Here is an 11,921-nt window from a genome sequence, read left to right on the forward strand (position 1 = left end):
TCGCGCAAGGTCTGTGGGTTAAGCTCGAGAGTCTGTATATGACAAAGTCCTTAACCAATAAGTTGCTTCTAAAGCAACGTCTGTTCAGTTTGCGAATGCAGGAAGGTATGCCTCTCCGAGATCACTTAGATCAATTAAACACAATTTTATTAGAATTGCGTAATATTGATGTTAAAATTGAAGTTGAGGATGCTGCTTTAATTCTGTTAGTTTCTTTATCATTATCGTATGAAAATTTCGTGCAATCGTTTATTATTGGTAGAGATATTATTTCTCTAGAGGAGGTTAGATCGTCCCTCCATACTAGAGAGTTGCGCCATAAGGCGACTGGTACATGTACAGATAATCAGGCTACTGGGTTAGTGGCCAGTGGGAGTTATGGGCATGGAAATTCGGGGAAGAAGAAATTCAAGAAACCAGTTTCTAAGGGTCCTAAACCTAATGATGTCAAGAAACCAGTTTCTAAGGGTCCTAAACCTAATGATGTTTGTAATTATTGTAAGGAAAAGGGGCACTGGAAATCTGATTGTCCCAAGAAGAAGAGGCAACAGGATAAATCACCAGGTACTGCTGCAGTAGCTGATACTAATTCTGAAGAGGATATTGCTCTAGTTGATGATGAGCACACGCATCACAATGATGTGTGGATCCTTGATTCTTGAGCGTCTTACCATATATGTCCGCGCAGGGAGTGGTTTACAACCTACGAGCAAGTAGACGGTGGAAATATTTCTATGGCTAATAGTTCTGTTTGTAAGGCGGTTGGAATAGGCTCGATTAAAATTCGGACACATGATGGTAAATTCTGCACATTGAATGATGTTAGGCATGTTCCAATTATGACAAAGAATCTGATATCTTTGAGTATGTTAGACAACAAGGGTTTTAGTTTTCAAGGTGAAGGTGGAGTTTTACATGTCTGCAAGGGTTCGAATGTGGTTCTAAAAGGTGTAAAACATGGTACCTTGTATTTTCTTCAAGGTTTTACGCTATCAGGTTCTGTTCCTGTTGTATCCTCGGAGATTGATAAGGAGAACATGAACAAGTTATGGCATATGAGGCTTGATCACATGAGTGCAAGAGGGATGCAAATTATGTCAAAAGTGGATCTTCTTTGTGGTCACAAGGTCACGGATCTTGAATTCTGTGAACATTGTATTTTTGGGAAACTACATCGCAGCAAGTTCCCTAAAGGTATACACAGAACAAAAGGCACACATGAATACATCCATTCTGATTGCTGGGGTCCTTCCCGGGTGAAGTCTTTAGGGGGTCACTGTTAGGTTATGATACATATGACTAAACATAAATCATGCGGAAAAACCATAAAGCCAGGAAACATATTATTAACACATAATCATTTAACATAATTCAGATGCATACACTTTGTAGCGTGCCCTCCCTAGCTGCGCCCGAACCGAACAAGAACAAGAACAAGTCTTTAGGACTCCAAGTGTCGTCCCTCCGTAGATAGTCCACAACACATCCGGATCCGCCTTAAGCTTGACCAACTAGAATCGCCCTTAAGGTACTTAGAATTTTCGGCTATTGTAGGCAATGATGTGACTGAATTTTTTCTCTCAAAATTTACTTTGAATACTTCAAAATCATCTGTCAAATATGTGACCCTAGGCCCTTATTTATAGAGTTTATGGAAAGGAATTATAATCCTACTAGGATATGGATTTATTAATTAGAATCCTATTAGAACTCTAAATAATAAATTTAATCTTTTAGGATTAGGATTTAATCAATGTACGAATTCCGATAGGATTAGGATTCGTTACGAACACGAGCACACACACACGCAGGCCTTGCGGCCCACGCCGAGCGCACAGCGCATGCGGCCTCGCAGCCCATCAGCTTCGTGCGCGCCCGCCAATGCTTGGCTGGGCCTGGCCTTGCGCTGGGCCTGGTCGAGCACTTGGCGTGTGGCTTGCTGGGCGTTGGCCTAGCCTCGTGCTGGGCCTTCGTCTAGCAAGCCTCGTCCGATGCTAATTCGTACGATACGCTTTCCGATTAAATTCTCGAATCCGGAATTCATTTCCGATACGAACAATATTTAATATTTCCGATTCCGAAATTAATTTCCGTTTCGAACAAATATTTAATATTTCTGTTTCCGGAATTATTTTCCGATTGCGATAATATTTCCGATTCTGACAATATTTCCGTTTCCGGCAATATTTCCGATTCCGGCAATATTTCCATTTCCATTAATATTTTCCGATACGTACCATGTTTCCGTTTCCGGCAACATCTACAACTTGGATAATATTTATATTTCCGATACGATCCATATTTCCGTTTCCGGCAATATCATCGTTTCCGGAGTATTCATTTGCTTGCCTTTGACGATCTTAGCTCCCACTGAAACCAAGATCCGTCGATTCCGAATATCCATAGATGGAGTATTTAATGCCATTAAATACTTGATCCGTTTACGTACTATTTGTGTGACCCTACGGGTTCAGTCAAGAGTAAGCTGTGGATTAATATTATTAATTCCACTTGAACTGAAGCGGCCTCTAGCTAGGCATTCAGCTCACTTGATCTCACTGAATTATTAACTTGTTAATTAATACTAAACTGCATTTATTAGACTTAACATTATATGCATACTTGGACCAAGGGCATTATTTCCTTCAGTCTCCCACTTGTCCTTAGGGACAAGTGTGCATTTCCTAATTCCTGTGTCGCTCGATGCTTGCTCTAGAACATAAGGTAAGAGTTGTCATCCTTATTATGTCCAGAGGTGTTTCTCGGTTTCAGAGTTCAACTTATCAAATAAACAGATAATCATAGCCTATGATTCATCCGAGCACGGCCATGCATTTTACAGTTTCTAGCTCTCCGAGTGGCATTGTACAACTTTTAAGCATCTCATCCCGATTTATGGGAGGACAATCCCAATCTTGCGATCTTGAGATTAGACTTCGTTTGATAGGTGATTACCTGAGCGTTGCCTTTATAGCCTCCTTTTACGGTGCGACGGTTGGTCAACGTCAAAGTAACCAGTTCTCAAACAAGTAATCTCAAATCACTCAGGTATTGAGGATTTAGTGTCTAATAATTTTAATGAATTTTACTTATGACAGATTTTCATCTCTTACAGTAAAGTTTCATAGGTCTGTCCGATACTAGTCTTCCCAAAGTAAGTATCTATGCAAATGATTACGACATTGTCATGTCCACATAGTTCAAGAAACAAAACTACTAGTCATCTTGCATTCTAGTCGTCTAACGTTTTCTATGCGTCCATCTTTATAGAAAACTCCGACTAGGGACCATTTTCAACTTTTGACATTCAAGTTCACTTGATAGACATTTCTTAGTCACAGGACTGGTCCTGACAGTCTATCTTGAATATATCGTCAAATTGAAGGGACTCATCATTTAATAAACCACAAATTAAATGGAAAATGAATTCTATTAATTTATTGTGAATGATTAACCAATAATGTTTTACAAAGTATTAAACTCTAAAACTTTAAAACATCAATCAAGGACATCAAAGCCATTCTCCAATATGCTTGATTCCCATAGCTGCAGTGTGCGAGTTGTGCTTCGCCTGCGGCAGAGGTTTAGTCAATGGATCTGATATGTTGTCATCAGTTCCAATCTTGCTTATCTCGACTTCTTTTCTTTCAACGAACTCTCGTAGAAGGTGAAATCTACGAAGTACATGCTTGACTCTTTGGTGGTGTCTAGGCTCCTTTGCCTGTGCAATAGCTCCGTTATTATCACAATACAGGGCTATTGGCCCTTTAATGGAGGGGACTACACCAAGTTCACCAATGAACTTCCTTAGCCATATAGCTTCCTTTGCTGCTTCATGTGCAGCAATGTACTCCGCTTCAGTTGTAGAATCCGCAATGGTGCTTTGCTTAGCACTTTTCCAGCTTACTGCACCTCCGTTGAGGCAGAAGACAAACCCAGACTGTGATCTGAAATCATCTTTGTCGATTTGGAAACTTGCGTCCGTATAGCCTTTAACAATTAATTCATCATCTCCACCATAGACCAGGAAGTCATCTTTGTGCCTTTTCAGGTACTTCAGAATATTCTTGGCAGCAGTCCAATGTGCCTCTCCTGGGTCTGACTGGTATCTGCTCGTAGCACTGAGTGCGTACGCAACATCCGGGCGTGTACATATCATAGCATACATTATTGAACCAATCAATGATGCATATGGAATCCCATTCATTCGTCAACGCTCATCAAGTGTTTTTGGGCACTGAGTCTTGTTTAGAGTCATTCCATGAGACATGGGTAGGTAGCCTCGCTTGGAGTCTGCCATCTTGAACCTATCAAGTACCTTATTGATATAAGTGCTTTGACTAAGTCCAATCATCCTTTTAGATCTATCTCTGTAAATCTTGATGCCCAATATGTATTGTGCTTCTCCTAGATCCTTCATCGAAAAACATTTCCCAAGTCAAATCTTGACAGAGTTCAACATAGGAATGTCATTTCCGATAAGTAATATGTCGTCGACATATAATACTAGAAAAGCAATTTTGCTCCCACTGACCTTCTTGTATACACAAGATTCGTCTGCGTTCTTGATGAAACCAAAGTCACTGACTGCTTCATCAAAACGTATATTCCGGCTCCTGGATGCCTGCTTCAATCCGTAGATTGATTTCTTTAGCTTGCATACCTTTTTAGCATTCTTTGGATCCTCAAAACCCTCAGGCTGTGTCATAAACACAGTTTCTGTTAAAACGCCGTTTAAGAAAGCGGTTTTGACATCCATCTGCCATATTTCGTAATCGTAATATGCAGCGATTGCTAACATTATCCGAATAGATTTTAACATTGCAACTGGTGAAAAGGTTTCATCGTAATCACTACTACAAAAACAAGCAAAAAGATCTTTAATAAAAGACCCTTTAAATAACATAACGGGTCTCTTTAGTGAAATAGATCTAATATTAGAGATAAAGGGTCTCTTATGTGTACTGGGGTCCACCAATCACACAAAGTATGTAACAAAGAGACCCTTCGAGTGACCTCACAGGTCTCTTGTATACAATGGGCCCCACAAACTATATAAAATATGAAAAGGAAGAGACCTCTTAAGTAAGGTCACGGGTCTTTTTTTTCATTCAATTTAACTTTATTTCCGTTTTTTTTCTATTTGATAATATTGATTTACTTGTTACCAACCCTAGCTTCTTCAACTTCATCATTTTCTAAATTTCTCCATCAAAAACAATATCTCGATGACTTAGCCTTTCCTTCTCTCTCCTCTCACCTCTAGCAGCATCTCCGTTTACTCTTCTCCCGTCGCCGCCGCCGCTGCCGCCACCAACCAGGCAAACCCACCTTCTCTGCCACCATACTGGGTCTCTCACCGTCACTTTCAATCATCAATTGAGAAGCGTTGTAGAAACCTTAATTCGAAGAAAAATAAGTGCTTTTAACGAGATGTAATTTCCAAATGCTTAGAGGAAGTGAGCCGTGAGATTAATCTCACCGCCTACAAGAAAGTGAGGTATCCCAATCACATCCCTTTAATTTTTAATTTTTAATTTTTAATTTTTTTACGTTTTTGACAAATTTGTTAATTAGGGTTAGGAATTGGTTTTGTTTGCGTTAAATTGATATGATCTGTGTGTTTTTGCTGGAATTATTTTGAAATTGATGAGTTATTTTAACGCTAATTGTCAATGTTTGTGAAATTATAACCGTTGGTTCTGATAATTATCTTATTTGCACACTAAGTGTGTGATGAAATGCCCAATTGATTATTTTTGTGATATTTTTGGATATCCAGTGATTCAGTGAACCGGCATTGATCCTATTTTCTCTCCGCCAACTTTTTTTTTGCCTCACCAATAACCATTCATGCTCCAATTTCCCCTAAATCACTCTAGAAATATTGATCTTTCACTCTACCTATTTCTCCATGGCTAAAATTAAGAGTTTCCCATGGAATTGTTTGAGTTGTGTCTTTGGTTTTTGAGTTGTCACTCTGGTTTTAAGTTCAATTAGTTGAATTGTGAATTTTTTTCACTTGAATGCTTTTGTCCAGTGGACCAGTTTTTCTGGAGAACAATATCAAACTTGCCATGTCCATGATACCAAATTTACCAATCTCTTTTTGTGGTTCTGGTCCTTAGAAACTTTGCATCCACTAGTCAGTAAGCCTTGTTTGTCTTTGATTCGCACAATTATTCAACCATTTGAAAACGTTTAACGATATAACTTCTCATAGGGTAGTCGATTTTTAATCTGTAGTCCGAGCTGGATAGGGTTTAGATTCAATCCCAGTTGTTTTAAGTTGTAATCACTTTTAGTTGTTAATTAAAATTTGAGGTCATTTCAGGTGCAGATGTTAGTCAAGTAAATTTGACTTCAGACTCGACTCCATTGTTTTGACCTCTAATAAGTGATAATACCTGAAAAGATTCAATATAATTTGACCTTAGTATCATTGGATTTTACTATTTTTTAGTATTCATTTGAAATTTAAGAGAATATGACAGATATATGTCACTTAGACATGACCTGGTTAATGCAACATGTGTTTGAGGGAATTGGCAAAAGGAAGAGATAGTTCTTTCAGTATTTAAAGAATTTAGTAGCTTAAATCTATATTGTTAAGTTGTTATAGGGATGTATTTGTATCATTTCTTTTAGTAGTTTCATTTTCTTGTATTATTAATTGCTTGTGGAGATAACATGTCTAAAAGATTTGCCAAAGGGATATGGGTTCACTCTAATGGGTCTCTTGACATCTGCTAGGCAAAGCTTCTGTAGCTTTCAATGTATATGGGGATTATTCATGGAAGACAAAAACAAATATTGGAGCAATGTGTTGCTCCTTTTGATTTTTGTATCAATGCCCTTGAGATGGAATTGATGATAAGAACCATTTATTATGCATGAAAAGACTCATATGAATTGAACTTTTTCTACATAAAATATATGAATTGTTTCATTACAGAAAAGTTCCCCCTGCATCTCGAATTGTTGCATATTTCCGTGCTGTTGGCCTCTCCAATTCTGTTTCTTTGATAGTTTGTTGTCCTGAAATTGACATCCTATAATTAATATTATTGGATTAACTATAAAGTCAAAGCAAAGTGATCTCATAGTCAAGCTTTGAAAATTAGATAATAGTGTGTATCATTGATCAAAGCAAGGCACCTATTAATCAGATGCGTGAACTCCCCTCTGTCAGCCATTTTTGATTGCAGCGTTTGATTACAGGACAAGTTATCAACTCGGACTAGTAGCTTAGTGATACCCAACCTCATATTAGAGCCATCCATTCTGCCTTAATAGCATTACAGTGGCCAAGGTTCACACTTGGTGCAGAAACAAAGTTCCCCCCTGCAATTTATGGTTCTTGCATTGCTGTAAATGATGTGTCTCAGCTCTTTAATCATGTATTTTACTTGTATCTTTTAGGAGATAATGGTTTACATAATTGTAAACTATGCTTCAACCTTAAGCATAGTCTGCATCATGGTTTCCATTGTATCTTTATGATATTTTGATCTGGTAAGATACAGATTGTCATGGTTTACATAATTCAACCTTAAGCATGACAATAGTCTGCATACAGTGTCTTCAAACCAAATAAATTGCCCTTAATATATTGCTGGTTGTATTCGAAGTTTCATTTAGATGTTTATGTCTTTCTCATCATTCATGTTATCGTTAATCGGTAAATGAGTCGATTATTTTAAATTATGCTTTGTTTAACTACTAATTAATAATTATGCTACTTATTACAGTTTTCTGAAGAAACTTATTCATCGGAAAATGTGGATGAGGTAGAGACATGTGGGTCGAGTATTTGCTCAAGCAAAAAGCGGATCAAGACAACAAAGTTGATGGTATGGAAATAACTCCATGAGTTTCGGTTCCAATTGTTGGTAAATTGGTGTGAATGATTATATTTTGGAATTGATTTTTGTTTTACGTTTTTGGAAATTGCGATGTAAAGTTTGACGCTTATGCAAATCACAGTTTATGTAAAGCTTGCGTTTTGAGCATTATTTGTTGGAAATATTTTTTTTGGTAATATATGGATTATGGAGTTGTTCTCGGATTATTACAAATTATTTATTATAGCAGGTGTGGTTTTGTGCTTTGATGCCGGCTGACCGGTATTTATAGAGGTGTAAACGCAGGTGTAATGTGTATATTAATTAGGTGCCTGCTGGCCTGTATTTTAGAGGTGTAAAAGCAGGTTGAATATGCATATTAATTAGTTCTGAATATATTGCTGATCGACCAGCGGTATTATTCTGCTATTATCGGTTTTTTTTAAGAAAAAGGGTTGCAAAGAGACCCGTCAGGTGTAATAAAGGCTCTCTAGTTATAATAATAAAAAATTCAAAGAGACCCCGTATCTAAGATGTTAGGTCTTAGTTTGTAAAAAAAAATAATAATAAAAATAACAAAGAGACCCCCTATCTATATATGAGGTCTTAAGCGCTTTAATAAATAAAAATAAAAATATTCAAAGAGACCTCCTATCCTACTTATGAGGTCTAAACAATTTAAAAAAAAGATCTCCCATCTCTAATAAGGGGTCTCTTTCCCTTCTAAATTATTTTCACCAGCTTTTACATAAGAGACCCTCTTTCTTACGTGGGGGGTCTCTAGATTTTAACAAACAGACCCCCTCTCGATGAGGGGGTCTCTTTATCAAAGAGACTTGTGAGATAGAGACCCCTTGAAACGAGATCTCTTAAGCCATTTTGGAAGGGTCTCTTTGCCCTTTTTTGTAGTAGTGAATCCACACTGTGGACTTGCCTGTAACCTTTTGCAACCAATCTAGCTTTGAAAACTTCAAGTTTTCCAACCTTGTCCTTTTTCAGTTTGAAAACCCATTTGCTTCCAATGGCTTGGTAGCCATCTGGCAAATCGACCAAATCCCATACTTGGTTTTCAGACATGGAGTCTAATTCAGATTGCATGGCTTCATGCCATTGCTTGGAGCTAGGGCTCGTCATAGCTTGCTTGTAAATCGCAGGTTCATCACTTTCAAGTAATAGAACGTCATAGCTCTCGTTCGTCAAAATACCTAAGTACCTTTCCGGTTGAGATCTATATCTCTGCGATCTACGCGGGGTTACATCTCTAGATTGTCCATGATTCTCACCAGATACTTCTAAAGATCTCTGAGTTTCATCCTGAATGTCATCTTGAGCATTCTCTAGAGTTTGTTGTTCGACTCGAATTTCTTCAAGGTCTACTTTTCTCCCACTTGTCATTTTGGAAATGTGATCCTTTTCCAAAAAGATACCATCTCGAGAACCAAACACCTTGTTCTCAGATGTATTGTAGAAGTAATACCCCTTTGTTTCCTTTGGAGAGCCCACAAGGATACATTTGTCAGATTTTGGGATGAAGTTTGTCTGAAATTAATCGTTTGACGTATACTTCACATCCCCAAATCTTAAGAAAAGACACTTTTGGAGGCTTTCCAAACCATAACTCATATGGAGTCTTTTCAACAGCTTTAGACAGAGCTCTATTTATAGTGAGTGCGGCTGTATTTAGTGCATGTCCCCAAAATTCTATTGGACGTTCGGCCTGACCCATCATTGATCTAACCATGTCTAACAAGGGGCGACACACCGTTCCATTGTGGTGTTCCAGGAGGAGTCAATTCTGATAGAATTCCACATTCTTTCAGATGGTCATCAAATTCATAGCTAAGATATTTACCGCCTCTATCAGACCGCAGTGCCTTAATCTTCTTTCCTAATTGATTCTCTACTTCACTCTAAAATTCCTTGAATTTGTCAAAGGATTCATACTTATGCTTCATTAGGTAGACATAACCATATCTACTGAAGTCATCTGTGAAAGTGATAAAGCAGCTGAAACCACCTCTAGCATTTGTACTCATTGGTCCACATACATCTGTATGGATTAAACCCAATAGTTCAGTTGCTCTTTCTCCAACTTTAGAGAAAGGTTGCTTTGTCATTTTGCCAAGTAAACATGATTCGCACTTACCATAATCCTCTAAGTCAAATGGTTCTAGAATTCCTTCCTTTTGAAGTCTTTCCATGCGTTTCAAGTTAATATGGCCTAATCGACAATGCCACAGATAGGTGAGATATGAATCATCCTTTTTGGCCTTTTTGGTATTTATGTTATAAACTTGTTTGTCGTGATCTAATAAATAAAGTCCATTGACTAATCTAGCAGATCCATAAAACATCTCTTTAAAATAAAACGAACAACTATTGTCTTTTATTAAAAAGGAAAATCCCTTAGCATCTAAGCAAGAAACAGAAATGATGTTTTTAGTAAGACTTGGAACATGGAAACACTCTTCCAATTCCAAAACTAGCCCAGAGGGCAACGAAAAATAATAAGTTCCTACAGCTAATGCAGCAATCCGTGCTCCATTTCCCACTCGTAGGTCGACTTCACCCTTGCTTAACTTTCTACTTCTTCTTAGTCCCTGTGAATTGGAACATAAGTGTGAGCCACAACCAGTATCTAATACCCAAGAAGTTGAATTAACAAGTGTACAGTCTATAACGAAAATATCTGAAGATGGAACGACTGTTCCGTTCTTCTGATCTTCCTTTAGCTTCAAGCAATCTCTCTTCCAATGCCCCTTCTTCTTGCAGTAGAAGCATTCAGATTCAGAAGTGGGTTGACTGACCTTCTTCTTTTCAGATTTGGCGCCAGTTTGCTTAGTTGGGCTGGCCTTGTTGCCACCTTTCTTAGCATTCCTCTTCTTTCCAGATTTCTTGAACTTGCCCCCACGCACCATAAGCACATCTTGCTTATCACATTTGAGCGTCTTTTCAGCGGTCTTTAGCATACCGTGAAGCTCAGTGAGCGTTTTGTCCAGACTATTCATGCTGTAGTTCAGTTTGAACTGATCATACCTGTTATGAAGAGAATGGAGGATGGTGGCTACAACCATTTCCTGAGAGAATTGCTGATCCAGCCGACTCATATTCTCAATGAGTCCAATCATTTTGAGAACATGTGGACTTACGAGCTCGCCTTTCTTAAGCTTGGTCTCAAGAATTTTCCTATGAGTCTCGAATCTTTCGACCCGAGCCAGATCTTGGAACATGTTCTTTAACTCACTGATGATCGTGAAAGCATCTGAGTTGATGAACGTTTTCTATAGATCTGCACTCATGGTTGCAAGCATTTGACATTTCACATCCTTGTTGCCATCAATCCAACGATTGAGGGCTGCCTGAGTGACCCCTTCTCTTGCGGCTTCGGGCATCGCTTCTTCTAGGACATACTCATTTTCTTCCTACATAAGAACTATTTGCAAGGTTCCTTTGCCAGTCAAGGAAGTTTTTCCCGCTCAACTTCTCCTTTTCGAGAATTGATCGAATGTTGAATGAATTGTTGTTTGCCATAATTAAAACTACAATTGAAAAAGAATAAACAAATAAATAATCATTCACAGTTTCTCTTAATAAACTTAAATTCTAGCATGCATGCATAATTTAATGTGCATTAAGCATTTTATTCAAGTTATGTGTTCCGGCAGGTGTGAATAAAATGATTCCAAGACCCTAAAAACCATTGAAGAATTAAGCACATTATGTATTTAGACTCAATTCTAAAATCTTTTAGGTAAGCAAAAGCCTTTTGCTAAGTCTAGAAAGTACTCTTGGTTGATAGGTACGTCTAAGAACTTATTAGGTAAACCTATCGATTTTGCCACGACATAAAAGGACTCCTTACTTATATTGTTGAGTTTCACCAAAACTAACATGTACTCACAATTATTTGTGTACCTTACCCCTTTAGTATCGATAAGTAACACCTCGCTATGGCGGAAAACTATTACTAAGATCGATGAAAAAAGGATATCCAAGTAAGTGTTATTTTGGCATGGCACCTTTTAACTCAATTTTTAAGTTTGGAACTTAAGGCTCTTACTATGTTGGTTAGATTTT

Source organism: Spinacia oleracea, chromosome 5, assembly GCF_020520425.1.
Source record: "Spinacia oleracea cultivar Varoflay chromosome 5, BTI_SOV_V1, whole genome shotgun sequence".
NCBI classification, from domain to species: domain Eukaryota; kingdom Viridiplantae; phylum Streptophyta; class Magnoliopsida; order Caryophyllales; family Amaranthaceae; genus Spinacia; species Spinacia oleracea.